This window comes from Crocodylus porosus, unplaced genomic scaffold (genome assembly GCF_001723895.1).
Source record: "Crocodylus porosus isolate Cpor-Errol unplaced genomic scaffold, CroPor_comp1, whole genome shotgun sequence".
NCBI lineage: Eukaryota > Metazoa > Chordata > Crocodylia > Crocodylidae > Crocodylus > Crocodylus porosus.
This window is the reverse complement of record NW_017728930.1, coordinates 881,406-892,908: the sequence shown is the minus strand read 5'-3', so window position 1 is coordinate 892,908 and position 11,503 is coordinate 881,406.

The window sequence follows — 11,503 nt, the reverse complement described above, 5'->3', positions numbered from 1 at the left end:
TTACACTGAGCCCTGCCCAAAGGGAAGTCTCTGGCAGCATGGCACAGATGTACCAGCCAGCAGAAGAGACAGGCAGGTCGGAGCGAGACAGGATAGCAAATAAATAGGGCAGGAGGGGCCTAGCTGCATGTGCAGGCAGTTTGCATCCAAGGGCCCATGTACAAAATACCCTAGCTAAGGGTGTGAGAGCAGCTGCCCTGCTCTGACACATCTGGCTGGGGTGGGGACATCACCTCCCTAGGTGGCAAGTGCCAGGGGCTGGCTCTCTGCTCTTTCACACCAGCGTCCTCTCTAGGATGGTTGGTGGCCTGGCTCCTGCATTGACTCTAATGGGAAGGAATAATCCTGCCCCCTCATTTCAATGAGCCCTTTATTGCTCACTCCACACCACCTGCAGCCATGACATCTGCCACCTTCCTCTCCCACCCACCCTGCAATCACTGGCCCCTTCCAGTGCACTCCTCCCTGCCTAGATTGCAAGATCCTCCAAGCACAGCCTCCCTTTCTCTTTGCCCAGAAGAGCAAACCCTGCCTCCACAGCCCTGACAGCAATCATGCATATTGCTAAAACCGGGCTCTCTTGCATTCACTGCATCTTGCACCTTGGGGGAGGTCTCCGTGCTTGCCATTGCCCCGCACAGCACCAGCAGGATTGAGATCTGCACCTGCAGGAGCATCTTCAGGCAGCAGAGTCAGAGAGGACATGGCCCAGCCTGGAGCTGGCCGCGTGGCACCAGGCACGCCAGGCTCTTCCGCAACGGTGCTCAGGCAGCCTTGTGAAAAGGTCATGCTATTATGGAACATCATTGCATCACGCAGAATGCATTCGCCGTTACCATCCTGTCACATCCTTTCCAAGACGCTTGTAATGAAACGGGGGAAGAGAGGGGATGGGAGGGGAAAAAAAAAAACACAAAAAAAAACAAAAAACCCCAGCACTAAATTAATTCTGATGACAAAGATGATAACAAGATCGGGAAATGGTGCAAAATGAATCCATTATAATTACAGTGGCAGCACTGTCAGGCCTGGGTCCTCCCCGGGTAGGGAGGCTGCAGGGCCTCCGGGCAGAGAGATGGAGGGGCTGATGGGCAAGCTGCAGCAGAGACCAGTGCTGTAAGGGGTAGAAAGCCCTTTCCCCCACGCCAGGCAGGGGCACTGGGGGTTCATAGTTAGTATTTAGGGGCTAGAAGGGACCTTACAGATCACCAGGACCAGCCACCCTGCACTTGGTAACAGCATCTTGCAGGGCCTAGAGCAGGTTAGACTCGGCAGGGTCTCGCTCAGCTGTGCAGCCAGGACAGGCAGGGGGACGGGAGCCCTGGGGTTGGGTCCTGACCCCGCTGACCCGTAGCACATGTCTGCTTTTGCACACAGAGAGGCCCAGAGGGTTCCTGCCGTGCTTTCTTGGTGGCAAAGCCACCACGGCGGGCACAGCAGGAGACCCTCGAGTCTGCCGGATCAGAGGCTGGAGCCCTGTGGCTGGCACATGCTAGAGGAGTCCTCACCCGGGCATCAACCACTGCCCAGCAGCAGCAGGACTTGAGCTGCTGAGCATGCCCCTCCTTGCACTCTAACTATCTTAGTCAGTCTACAAGGTGCATGTCTACCTACCTCCTGCCTGACTACTTGCTACACAGCAGACTGCCTCTCAAAGCCCCTCCAGCATGTACAGGGCAGAGACCCCGAGTCGGGGTGAGGTTTGCTCTGACCCATCTCTGCCATGTTGCTCCCCTCATCTGGACTTGTGGGCCAGGCTTTTCTGCCCCGTCCCACGTGCCATCAGCAACAGCAACGTGGTGCCTCGGGGCCGGATACGTGTCTGATGAGACACAAGCCAGAACCTGCTGTCGTCTCACGTCAGCCCACACCTATACCTGCGTTTTGCACGTTTAGCACGTGCTTAACTCCTGCAGAAGTACATGGAGCCGAAGAGCCTGTGCGGTGACTTTGCAAAACAGAGGGCAGGTGCACAAATGGTCTTTGCCAGTGCTACTTTTCAGATGACTAATTGGTAACACTTGGCAAAGTTTCCGCTCTTTTCAGACTCTTCAAACATTAACTCATTAATCCTCACAACTAGAGCTGAGCTGACTCTTTGTCACAAATGATTTATCCGATTAATTTAGCCCTTTGTTCTGCTCAGCTCGCTGCAATCAGACGGATTATAGCAAATTGGTTCCTTATTCAAAGCTGTTCAATGAACCGTCCGCGTGAACTGGGTTTAGCCTCTGGGTTGCTGCAAACGCGTTGCTCCAACCGCACATTTGTTTGTGCCGTCTGATTTGGGGTGTGCAATTGGGTCTCCGAGTCATGTGGCACCACTTCTCCTGGCCGATTGGACGAGTGAAAGTTTCCCAGCCCTCAAGGAGATGGAAAGACGTCTTCCTGTGAAGTCCCAGAGCAAAGCTCCACGTGAGCTCACATTTGCACATGTGCAAACCAAGCCAGCGCCTTTCCGCGAGCGTCTTGGCAAGACAAGATAAAAAGTTGAATCCAAGCCCTGAGAGGAGCACAGCGGCTCTGACAATGGGAAAAGCCTGATTCAAACCTCCCAGCGGGGCTGCCAGCCGGCCAGGAAAGGGCTATTAGCCCCAGTTAGCAGCTTGACTGCGATAGCGACTTGGTCCAAGGCCAGCAAGAAAATCCATGTCTCACATCCCAGCCCTGCGCTCGGACTTACGGAGCAGCTCCCTGCCTTCGATTCCTCTCCGAAACATGGTGCTAACAGCACCTCCCTCAATTCCCGGTGGTGGCGTTAGGGCTCAATTCACCCATGGCCCGCGGAGATGAGAGGGGGCCAGGAGCGCAGGGGATGCCTGGGAATTATTCATGCCACGGTGGTGGGACGCGGAGCCCCAGAGCACTTCCATCCACAGCCCGCCCGCGCGGGCTCCCCTGCGACGGGGAGAGCGAAGTCCCGCTCCCTCCAGAGCTCCGAGGCCCCGCAAGCCCCGCGGGAGCAGGCCGATTCTCACCCGTCTCCGTCACCGGCTTTCATTTCCCAGACTGCTCATTTAGCTCCTTGGCAGCGTGTGGCCTCCCTTTGATTTCCCCTTCCAGGGCCACAACGAGTGAGCAGGGGTCTCCAGGAGCCCTTTCTCCTCTTGCCACGCGGGCACTTGTCAGCGCGAGGCAATGGCGACACTGTTATTATACATGGCCTCGAAGCCCATTCAAGGCACTGGAAGATGAATTATGTTTCATTTATATCAAAGAAGCAATCTCAGAGCCCATTTGTGATCAAATTTGCTGTCAGAGAAACTTTGCTTTATCTCATTACATCTGATATCTCTTGGCTTCTTGTCCTTGAGACTATTAAAGTTTAATGTCAAATTCAAGATGAAATGGAATCTTTGCTGTATCATCTCATCAGGGCCCGAGCGCGCCCCCTTCCATCGACACATTTTTGACAACTAATTACGACGGGGGCAGCTGGGGGAAGGCGAGGGAGAGAGGTTCCCTCCTTGCCCTGCTCACTGGAAATATTATTGTACGGAGCAGCTGCAAATGAACACGAGCGTCACTCTCCAGAAGAGGGAAGTGCGGTTTGCTCCCTGCGAGAGCGACAATTTTATCTTCGCGGGCGATGGGCTCTTCCGAGTCCCCGTGGATGGGATGCTGCCACGTCCAAACCCTGCCACCCTCCGGGCCATGTGGGTGCCTTGTACGGAGGGCTCCTTAGCACCGACAAAAATACACATTGGTTCACTCCTTGTAGGCGCATCAGTGAATTGGCTTTGCTCCCATCACTCAGCTGCAAGGAGAGGGTGCCGTGGGCTGTGGGGTGGGGGTCCAGAGACTGCACAGCCAAGTAACCCCCAACTCAGGCTAATTATTGGGGAGACAAAGTCACAGCCGGGCCAGGCAGGTAAATAAATTGACACGCATCCCCTGGCGTGCCATTCACCCTGTGCTCGTCTGCTCTCAGCCCAGGGCTAACTGGGGCTGGTCTCTTCTTCCCTAGGCTGCTCAGGCTCCGGCTTCTCCCTCATCAGCACAGGATCTGGGTGCCTCCTGGTCATGCCTTAAGCAACGTGACTATCACTTGTCACATGCCGGCCGCTCCCCTTGCTGTCCGGGGACTCCATGCGTGCACCTCTCTGTAGGGAGGGGTCCTCCTCATTTTGCAGGTTTTCACTTTTTGTTTCTAAATGGGCCTGGCAGAGGCAGCGGGACAGCATCAAGCTGGCGGAGGTTGGACCAGGACATGAGCAAACGAGATGGTCTCTAAACCCCCTGGCCTGCATGACAGCATGGGCTATAAAATCTCCCAGAAGCACTGCACAGCCTCAGGACTGGAAACTTTGGTTTGATGGAGAAACCAGTGGCATTTGGGGTGGGGGGACAAGTGCCACTTTGGATCCTGCTTCAGGCATCAGCAAAGGAAAGGGGAACGGACAAACCCCACGGCTTTCAAAGCGTTAGGATTTAGGCACAATGGCCTGCCTGCTCGTAACAAAGAGAGGTGCTAAAAGGCAGGAGAGAGGATAACGGCACAAGGGAAGAATTTCCCCATTCTCCCCCAACAAAAAATACAAGCTAGGCACCAGATGAACAACTACCTGCAAGGACACGGCAAGGCAAGCTACCTCCAGACACTGCCACGCCGCCTCAAACCAAGAGCAGAGAGAAGAGGCTGGAGACCCTCTGTCCCTCCTGCCCCTGCAGCGGTGACCCCGGAGAGCGAGCGGCACAGGTGCACCCTGAGCACGCGCTGCAAACACCAGCCACGAGGCCCAGCCCTGCTCCCGAGCTGCATTTGGGGACAGGCGCTCAAAGGTGAACAAGCATTTGTCCTGAAAAGCTCTTCAGTTTAAACAAAAAAACCCCAAACAAACAACATTTTCCATCCCAAAAAAGAAACCCCGAACAGAGCCTTTCTGAGTGGCTCCGTTCCCAGCGCCCTGCGCTCTCAAAGCACGGTACAAAACTAAGAGAAAGGAGACAGCAGCACAAAGACAGAAGGCCCCAATTTTCCCAAGTGTCCCATAGTTTTTAGGTGCCTGGTTTTAGACGTCTTGGCTGAGACTCTCAAAGCAGCCGCGGGATTGCAATGCACAGTTCATGCCTCACCGCGAAGGGCTCAAGGAGATCAATCTTTTTAGCTTAACAAAGAGAAGGTTAAGAGGTGACTTGATCACAGTCCTTAAGTATCTGCATGGAGAACAGGCATCTGATAATAGAGGGCTCTTCAGTCTGGCAGTCCACGGCCTAACGAGAGGCAATGGCTGGCAGCTGCAGGCAGGCAGATTCAGAGCAGACAAAAGGTGTGCGTCTCACCAGAGGAGGTAATTAGCCACAGGAACAGCTCACTTCCACGGCTTCTCTAGTGCAGGAGAGATTTAAATCTCGCTCTTCGGGAAGGCCTGCTCTGGTTCTGGCACAAATTGTCTCCAAGAAGTCCCGGGTCCTGTGCCATGCGGGAGGGCACCTTGGGGCATTCGAGATGGACTGTTGTAGGAAACCGGTCCGTGTGCCGTGACAGGGAGCTGCCCACCCATGTCCTCACTGGGCAGCAGAAAGCTGACGCACAAAACTACAAGTCGCTTTTGGGACTGGGCCTCAACGATTTAGCGTAAGCTGCATTAAAGGCAGAGCCCAGGGCTGAGCCCCAGCCCCTCTCCAGCATGCCATGCAAGGAGAGCTTCCCCGCAGCCTGCTCGTGACTCTGCCTCCAAGCTCAGCCTGGCCCCGAGACGGCAAGTAGGGAGAAGCAAAAAAACCCCAAGTGTTGGGAGAACGAACGCAGCTTTCCCCACCGCGGATGAACCTCTGGCATCAACAGCTGCTGCACAGATCATCCCCCACGCCGCGCAGATAAGCAGCCGCTTGCAGGAGGCAGCCCGGGCTGGGCCTGATTTTGTTTTAATAGGTTAGTTATGGCACTCTCAAAATGAATGAACTCGGCGCCTGAAAACCCCAGTCCAATTGTCAGTTATTGCTGGCAGTTTATCAGCATTAACTGATTACACTCAGAATGATGGATTCCCCTGCCTGCCACCGACGCTAAGGAGAGGGAAAACTCCTCTCCCTCCGCCGCCGCGTGGTAATTGCTGTCTCCGGGTCTGGCCCCCCAGCCCCTGCGCGGCCACGTCAGGCGGGAGCAGCATTCGTTCCCTCGCCCGCCGCCGTCGGAGAAAAATAATAATAATAAAATAGGATTCAAAGGAGGCGAGCGCACAGCGCGGCAGGGCTTAATTGATGATCATTGCACTTCGCAATCTAAACTCTCTTAATTCCATTGTGTTGTGGGGAGATGAATGGTGGAATTAGAGGCGTCCAATTATCAGTTGGGGCTTGGCTTCGTATTTCTGCCGAATCTTGTCTCTCCCCTAAGCAACTCGGGCTCCTGCCTCCAGACTGGCAGAGGCGACAGCATCCAGGTTTCTTCCACGCTTGGGGCACACTGTTCATTTTTAAAGGAAGGGAAGAGGCCTCGTGGAGCCTCAGATGCTCCTGAGCCACTTCCCCTTCATTTGGTCCTTTAGCAGTGGGGAGGAGAGAGGATGCTAGGGACAGATGCGTGCACCCCAGGGTCTGCTCACCCTGCAGCCAGGCAAGGGCTGTGGGAGAAGAGGGACCTCCAAGGGCCTTCTCTGGACATTCGACAGAGCAATGGCCTCGCAGAGCATGGAGCCAGCTGCACGGGACTGGTGTCACTGGGCGTCCATGCTCCCAGGGCAAGGAGAAGAGACCAGTCCTTCTGTGTCACCATGCTCCAGTCCCAGACACCCTCCCCCTGACCTCCCGTTGCAGGACTCGCAGTCGCCCAGGGCCCTGGCTCCAAGACACAGCTCTGAAGGCGAGATGGGCTGGGCATGGGTGGCAAACAGCACCCAGGGAAGAGGAGCCAGTTTACATGCCACTCTCGGGCTCTCTGCCCTTTGTTGTGACATTAAGTGAGAAAGACACAACGGTCACAGTGCGAGCCCGGTGCTCTCTGCTCTCTCCGGTAAGCTGTCCCTGGCTGGAAAACGCAGCTGGAAAGCAGCTCCGCTCAGCTGGCTGGGACACGCGCCCTCCTGCCCACCTCGCAACCATGAGCTGCATGTCCAGCAAAACCAGAGCAGACCCCCGGGGAGGAGTGGGCTTCAGTGGGCATGCGAAGCAACAAGAAGCACCTTTGAAGGGATGGAGACCGCTCTGCTACGGCGCTTTGGGACTGGCGCCTGCACCGTGCCTGCCAGAGTCCTCTTGCGCTCCCTGCCCAGGAGAGGACTGGGTGAGCACGGCTGAAATCACGCTGGGCCCACGTCGCGGGGGATTGCTACTCTGCAGCCACATTGCCTCCCAGCCAGCAGTGCCCACGCGGGGCTACCAGCAGACTCAGAGCAGGGTGGAAAACCACAGCTGAGGACACTCCCAAGCATCATCCAGAGTCTCGTTGCAGGACCACGTGGTGTCAGGGCTGCAGTGGGGCTTCTCCCCCCTCCTTTTACTTCTTTTGCTAGGAAGATTTGGCTGAAAGTGGAAGGAGCTTTGTTGCTCCAGACAGCCAAAGACGTGTGCTGGACCGACATGTCTTTCCCCACTGCTCAGGCCTGGCTTACGGACTGGATCAGACCTGCCTCCGACCACTTTGCCATGCTGGCACCCCGCCGCCTTTGTACGGCTCTGCCAACCCACCTCGGGCCTGGCCCCGGGGCCAGCCCCCCTGCTATTTCAGCTCTCTGGGCCGCAGCAGCGATCGCCAGCCGTGCATTCGTGCATCTGGCTGTGCAGTGCGGACAAACACCCACTAGGGAGCAGGGCAAGCCAGACAAACTCGTGCCATGCAATAACTCCAACGTCTGCTCCGCAGCCCAAGGTGCAAAGCTAATGCCTGCACCTTGCCGCATAACCGGACCGTACACGCCCAGGCCCACGTCCCCGCGCATCCCATCCATCCCAAAACACACGGTGACTGCATTTCACATAGCCTCATCCATTCACCCCATCTGGTCATTAAAACAGCCGCCGATGACGAGCTCAGCACTGCGCCTGCCGCTCGAGGGGTTCAGCAGCCAAGGTGCCATCGCCACAAGCGCAGAGCACAACATTATCGCCCTGGCCCTCACAACCCACAGTCTCGTGGAGCTTCCTGCTGCCTAGCTCCGATTGCAAGACAACTGGTTTTTGGAAGGCCGAATGCAAAACGGCAGCCTTTCCAAAATGGTACCTGCATGCGTGGGTGTAGGTGTGGTTGTGCATATGCACATCTATGTGCACACGCACATACACAGAGAGCCCAGAAAAGCCTTGCGATAAATAAATAAATAAACATGATGAATTTGAGCTGTCTCGAGAAGACAGACCAGTGCTGCTTATCACCCACGATTTGACCAGATAGCTGCTTCAGAAAACAGACGCTGGGCTTTTTATAATAAATGAAAGCAATAAAGGCAAAGTGCCTGCTCAGAGCTATAATTAAGAAGCCCCCAGGCTGAGAGCGAGGAGAGTTGTTCCCAGGCGAGGCGGGCGGCGGGCACATGGGGGCCAGGGTGCTCTGTGCCACCCCAGGGATCCCCTCCCCACTAGGGTGCCCTCCCCAAAGAGGGGTGCAACGCAATACCCATCGCCAGTGGCTGTTTTGCATTTCCTTTTGCCTGCATTAAAGCTGATTTTCTATGCGTGCTGTGCAAACTGGTCTGATTACATTTCCATTTTTCCCTGAAGAAAAAGGTCTTGCCCTTGTAAGGCCAGATGGATTTCGGGCCCCCACCTTCCTTAATAGCTTGTCTGAGGGGACGGGGATTAGGACTCACTCGCACAGTTCGAGCTACAAGTAGTTCTGTTCTGCTGCATCCCATCCCCAGTTTCCATGGGGACCAAGACACGGAGTCAGTGGGCCTGATCCTGCTCTTCCATGAATGAATGCAGGGCAGCAGTGACTCCACCACAGGCAGTGGACTGATATGGGAAGGGAAGGGGCTGGAGACTGGTGAAACGGGGAGCAGATCAAAGCCTGGGGTCTCTTTCCGCCCCTGCAAGCAGGTCCAGGCGACGCTCACTCACCCCATGGCCCGAGGGCAATCGCTGACAGCCACTGCTGTTCCCAACCCCTCCACTTCAGGCTGCTGCTAGCAGCAATGCCAATGCAAGCAGCAGGTGCTGTTCTGCAGCTCACCTCGTTGCTGGGCCAGGTGGAGCATGGTGTGTTTTTATGCACATGCTCCAGACCCACGGGGAACTGGAGCCTCCAGCCTCTCGCACCAGCTGGGAAGAGGCTTTGCAGGCCTCTACCCCCCTTCCCAGCTGCTTCGCTCCACCGGGCCAAATCAGAGGCTGATTCCCAAGGCTGAGATGCCAAGGAATAGCTACAGACCCCTTACTGACTCCACGGCAAATGTGCCAGCCAGATCAAGCCTGCCTCTCTCATGCCAGCATCGTCTATCAGTCACAAACCCCATTGCCTGCCACCAAGTTGGGCAGTGCCACCAACGCAGTTCATTCCTGACCCACCAGCTCCTGCTACCGCAGACCAGGGGCCTGATAGCACCCGGTCCCAGCCCCGTGGTCGCACCGACATGCCCACCTGCACCGCAGTCCTGGCCTGGGTCACCCTGGACACCTGCAGCCCCTGTCCCTGGCTCGGTGCTCACAACATGCTGGTCCCAGGTAAATCTGGGTCCAACTCCCAGAGCAGGGAAATAGACAGGGTGGTATGGCCTCTTGCTCCCAGTTTCCAACCAGTCTGCACTCAAATGCCCTGACACGATCAAGGGAAGCGAGACAGAGGGGCAAGGTGAGGCCGAGGAACTCGTGTCAGTTGTGACCGAAGCTGGTGCTCCAAGAGGGAAGGGCTAATGCCCCTGGCTGCATTTCCAACCCTCCAGTTGGGGAGCTGCCCTTCCACCCAGCCGCCAGCCTCCCATCCCCAAGCCACCAGCTCATCTGCTCATCCTGGGAGCTAATGGCAAGTGCTGCTCGGCGCTGTTCTGCAAACTGTCTTGCCATTAGCAGCTCAGGCTGTGGCTGGAGTGATGATGGGCCAAACGCTCGGCACCAAAGGGCAAAGAAGGCTTTAAAACATGGGTTATTGTGAAAGCCGGCGATCCCCCCGCCGCGCGGACAGAGGCAGGGCAAGCAAGGGCACAGATACGCTTGCTCTCTTTTTGCTTTAGCGTGCAGGCTCTCCGGGGCCGGGGGCCATGGCTTTGTGCCTAGGCAGCACTAGGTATAGGGCGCCTCCAAAACCACAGTGATATAATTAACACAGATAAGATACCCACTTCGCTCTAGCCTGGCATCAGAAATGGCCTGTTAAATGATCCGGTCTATCTGCCTGCCAGCTCCAGATTGCTCCCTGCGGCACATTATCTGTACCTTTCCCCAGCCTAGCTTCAAATGTCTCCAGTGATCGGGCTCCCTGCGCCCCTTGGGAGATGCTTCCAGAGCTTGACAGATCTCACCACCATGGGCTCTCCCCCCGATCATATTCGGGCTCCATGTCCCTGTGCTCCATTTCATCCTATTACTCCATATCAAATGTTATTAAAGCAGCTTGGCCTCTTCTCTTGGAGCCCACGAGACTGCCTCGCCTCGGCGATAATCCTCCCCGTGCTGCATGAAGGCTGGCGACAGGGAAGCAACCCATTGCAAGGGCTTGCTAGGACCGAGGAGTGTTTGGCTCTGCTGAAGATGACTGGGTCTGGCCCCTTGTTCACGCTGGTGGCTATTTCAATCCAGCAGCCACCACCTGACCCAAGCCAGGGACTTGCACAGCACTTGCTGACTTGGTAGCATCAGATTAAGCCCAGGAAAGCTGGAAAGCTGCTGGAGGTACAGCCAGGCGGTGAAACGCCTTGGACAGCCAGCGCCTTCGGAAAGCATGAGGCCGGGGCTGGAGGGCAGTTATAACACAGGCCCCTGTTTGGCAGAGTTCAAGAGCTCACATAACCACCCACCCGTGTGCTAGGCACGAAGGCAGAGCAACCAGTCTGGCAAGTGTGCCACGGGGCAGCTGATGGAGCGTGAGGAAGGAGCCGAGCATTTGATAACAGCCTTCACCTCCCTGCAGGGTGGATCTAAAGAGGATGGAGCTGAGCTGTTCTCGGTGGGGGCAGACGGCAGAACAAGGAGCAATGGGCTCAAGTTGCAACAAGGCAGGTTTAGGTTGGATATTAGGAAAAACTCTCTCACCAGGAGAGTGGTGAAGCGCTGAGATGGGCCATCCAGAGCGGTGGTGGATTTTCCATCCTTGCACCATGGATGGGCAGAGGGCAGCCTGGTAGTGGGCACCAACTCTAAGCCAGGGGGGACCTACCTTTTTGGCAAACGTGCTGCAAATTAAGTCCCAGACCCCACCGAGCACCACTCCGATCCCCTTCCCCAGCCCGATCTGCTGCTCTCTGCTTTCTGCTCCCTGCCCTACTGCCACTAGGCTGCCTGCTCCCTTCCTAGTCTACCGTGTGCCGCACAGAGAGGCTGCCTGTGCCACTTGTAGCATACATGCCACAGGTTGCCCACGCCTGCTCTAGGCAATGCTTGACAGGGCCAGGAGCATGCTGGTTTCTACCGC